Source organism: Eumetopias jubatus, unplaced genomic scaffold (genome assembly GCF_037043125.1).
Source record: "Eumetopias jubatus isolate StellerSeaLion01/CBP00866 unplaced genomic scaffold, mEumJub1_p1.0 scaffold_9, whole genome shotgun sequence".
Taxonomy (NCBI): Eukaryota; Metazoa; Chordata; class Mammalia; order Carnivora; family Otariidae; genus Eumetopias; species Eumetopias jubatus.
Genome location: NW_028274815.1, coordinates 68669040 through 68673205, shown reverse-complemented (window position 1 = coordinate 68673205; position 4166 = coordinate 68669040). Strand labels below are relative to the sequence as shown.

The following is a 4166-nucleotide window of genomic DNA, read 5'->3' as shown; positions in this document are numbered from 1 at the left end:
TCAAGTTTAATCTGCCAAATATACAAGTTGGACTTGTAGAGTATGTTTTGCCAGGGTGCTGCCCAGTAAAACAGGTTTCTTCAAATGTTCAGTGGGGAGGGTTAAGAATGGGCCCTAGCGCTGGCCGGAAAGGTGGGGATGGGGCAGGGAAGCGCAGAGGGGACTGGCTGGGGATGAGCCATGACCCTCAGGGACCTGGGGGCACGGGCTTCCAGACTCCAGACGACAGCCCCTCTGAGTGAGCACCCAGACAACACAGACCGGGCAGGTTGTTGTAAACTTGTCAGCAGCTGCCCGCCCCCCCCCCAACAATCAGTCCCTACTGTGCAACCTACGGACAAATCTTCTTACCCCACCTTCAAGGCACCCCCAACAAGAGTTCTGAATTCTAAAAACAGCAAAAACATTCGAATGGTTACATATGAGATGCTGTCCCGCATCTTTCTGTCTCAAAGATAGCAGTCGCCCCCTCCCTCCAGCCCTCCCCACCATCCCCCCAAACGATTTCTATGCCAAGATGAAGAGGAGGCCCCAGGCTGCGGGGGCTCCTTGCCGTGAAGGGCTGCTGTGGCCGCGCCAGGACCTGGCAGGGAGACTTGGCAGAGGACCTGGAGGCGCGGCCGTGCTACTTATTCAGGGACAGCGACTGCATCCGTGTTCCCGATGAAGTCGCATCATCATTTGCTTTCCTTTCTTCTTTCTTCCTGGCAGCCTCTTCCCGCTGGGTCCGGATGATCGCCAGCAGGGCAAGGTCAGCTTTGGCTTGCTCTATCTTCCCAGCTAAATGCATTTTCATGTAACGCTCTTCTGCTTTCTGCTTCTCTCGATTTCTTCTCGTTCTCTCCTTGAAAGCTCCTTGGGCCCATCCAGGTCCAGTTGTGTGACCTTTTTGGTTGTCTGTGCCACCCGGTTAGGATTCTCGATGTCGAGCCCCTCCACGCCTTTGTGCTTTTGCTGGTAATCGTCTTCTTCATCTTCACTCTCATCTGAGTCTAGGGATTTCTTCTCCTTTTTGGGGTCACCTGCAGCCCCCCCTCTCTACGTTCTTCTCCTTGTTCCTCTTATTGCCTGGCCTTCTGCTTCTCAGCCTGGAGCTGTGCTTCGATCTCCTTAGGGCTTGTGTACTGCCTTGCCGGGCCTTTGTGGCCTCCCTTTCTCCCTCCTTTAGGCATCGCGGCTCCAGCCGCTACGGCGGCGGCCACAATGGTTTATTAATACCACATTGTGCAGAGCTTCAACATCCTAGTATTAATTTCCAGGTTTCAGTGTAAAATAAAATGTACACTCCGGTTTGATCCCTCTGAACATGCATTGCGTATTTATAAATTTTTTTTCTGTTTCGGAGAGAACAATCAAGCTGGAAAAATATGATTTTGAATTGGTTTGATTTTCATAAAAATTTTAAAAAAATAATTTTCTGTGTAACTTATTCATATTTGAATTTTACATGCTTGTGATACAGTCCAATAATTAGGTAGTTATAAAAATTATGTAAAACTTTTTTTGTAACACTTTTATCAACAAGTATTATATGAACTTGTCTTTCATTATGGCAATCAAGAAAACTTTCATTTCTATATTTTTTAATTTATATCAGGCACTGTATGTTAACTAGTTTCCTTTATTCTATATTGCCCCAGAAGTGCATCTTTTAACAAAAAAAAATAGAAATTAGTTATTATAAAACAAAACACAAATATATGAGAATAAAGAAAGGAGATAGAAAAAGGAAATCAATATATACAAAATGTTTTATTAAATTCTAGGTGCAGTAAATGTCAAAAATTTTAAAAGAATTTACAAAATTACATTATTAGATAACCACAAAAATATACTTTAAAATATATGTAAATTAAAACATTAATTATCATTTAAAATATCTTTTAATTTAGGAGCACCTGGGTGGCTCAGTCAGTTAAGCGTCCTGCTCTTGATTTTGGCTCAGATCATGATCTCAGAGTCTTGAGATGGAGCCCCGTGTCAGGCTCTGTGCTCATCAGGAAGTCTGGTTTTCTCCCTCTCCCTCTCCCTCTGCCCCTCCCCCTGCTCTTTCTCTAAAATGAACAAATCCCTTTAAAATATACATATATCTTTTAACTTAAAACTCACTGAATAAAAATAGTCAAAACTATAAAATTTCTAAAAGAAAACAGAAGAGAATAACTAGGTGACCATGGGTTGGGCAATGACGTTGTTTGTTTTTTCCCCCTTTATTTTCTCTGAGGCAAAATTCAAATGACATAAAATTAACCATTTTATAGTGTACAGCTCAGCACCATTTAGTACATTCACAATGTTGTGCAACCTTCATCTCTATCTAGTTCCAAAATATTTTCATCATCCCAAAGGAAATCCTGTACACATTAAGCTGTCCCTCTCCATTCACCTGTAATCACTAATTTGCTTTCTGTTTCTACTGATTTACCTGAATATTCAGGATATTTCATATAAATGGAATTATACAATATGTGAACTTTTGTGTTTGGCTTCTTTCACTCAGCATGATGTTTTCTTGAATCATCCATATTTGTAGCATGTATTAGTACTTCCTTTTTTTGTAGTGCTGAGTAATATTCCATTGTGTGGATATACCACATTTCATTTATCCATTCATCTGTTGATAGATATTGTAAATAGTGTTACCATGAACATTTACATATAAGTATTTGTTTGAGTACCTCTTTTCAATTCTTTTGAGTTTATACTTAAAAGTGAAATTGGTAGGTCGTATGAAATTCTTTTTTTTTAAGATTTATTTATTTATTTATTTGAGAGAGCAAGAATGAGAGAGAGATACATGAGGGGGGGGAGGGTCAGAGGGAGAAGCAGGCTCCTCACTGAGCAGGGAGCCCGATGCAGGACTTGATCCCGGGACTCCAAGATCATGACCTGAGCCGAAGGCAGTCGCTTAACCAACTGAGCCACCCAGGCGCCTGGTCGTATGAAATTCTAACTTTTTGAGAAATGGACTAAGTGTTTCCACAGTGGCTGTACCATTTACACCTTCCATTTTCCATTTTTTTCCCTAATATTATTGTTATAGTCACTTAGTGCATGTGAAATGTTATCTCACTATGTGGCAGTAAGTTTTTTGATAAAAGATAAAAAGCATGATCTGTGAAGAAAAAAATTGTTAAGCTGGGCTTCATTAAAATAGTAACTTCTCTGAAAAAGACAGTTTAGAAAACGGCAATATAAGTTATTGACTGAGAAAAGGATATTTGCCAAACACATATCAGATAAAGGACTGGTATCCAAAATATGCAAAGAACTCTTAAAACTAAACAATAAGAAAAAAGACAATTTAATTTAAAAATTGGGCAAGATCTGAACAGACACCTCACCAAAGAAGGTATACAGATGGCAAATACACATATGACAAATGAAGCTCAACATCATTTATAATTAGGGAACTTCAGATTATACACCAATGAGGTACCATCACACACCTATTGGGATAGTTAAAATCTAAAAAACTCCGATAATACCAATTGCTGGTGAGGATGTAGAACAAGACAAACTCTCATTCATTGCTCTTGGAATGCAAAATCTATGGCCACTTTGGGAGAGTTTGGCCACAGTCTTTCTGTATGATCCAGTAATCACACTTTTAGATATTTCAACTGACCTAAAATGTCCACTCAAAACACTGCAACTTATACTTGTAACTGCTTTATTTATGAGTCAAAACCTGAGAGGAAGCCCAAAAACCAAAAAACAAAAAACTGGGAGGAACCCATCTATCAATAGGTGGATGGATAAACTGTGGTATAACCATACAATGGATAATTTTTCAGCAGCAAGGAGAAATCAGCTTTCAATGCACAAAATGACATGGAACCTAAACAGCATATTGTTAAGTGAAAGAAGTCGATATGTAAAAGGGTACATACTGTATGTTTACAAATATATGACATTCCAGAAAAGGCAAAGCTATAGAGTAAAAAGGATCTGTAGTGCTGGGAGTTCAAAGGAAGGGCATGAGAGTTGGCTACGTCAAGCACAATGGATTTCTTAGTGTGGTGAAGCTGTTCTGTATGACATTGTAATGGTGGATACAAGACATTATCCACTCGTCAAAATTCACAGAAGTTACAGCACAAAGTGAACTTTAACAAATGCAATTGAAAAACATATTTAGGAAGTTGGGTAAATCCCAGGAAAAA

At 39.7% G+C, this 4166-nt stretch overlaps 1 pseudogene; it reads right to left on the bottom strand.

Moving 5' to 3' along the window:
• Nucleotides 1–625: 625 nt before the first annotated feature.
• Nucleotides 626–1178, bottom strand: LOC114209859 (28 kDa heat- and acid-stable phosphoprotein pseudogene; annotated as a pseudogene).
• Nucleotides 1179–4166: the final 2988 nt, after the last annotated feature.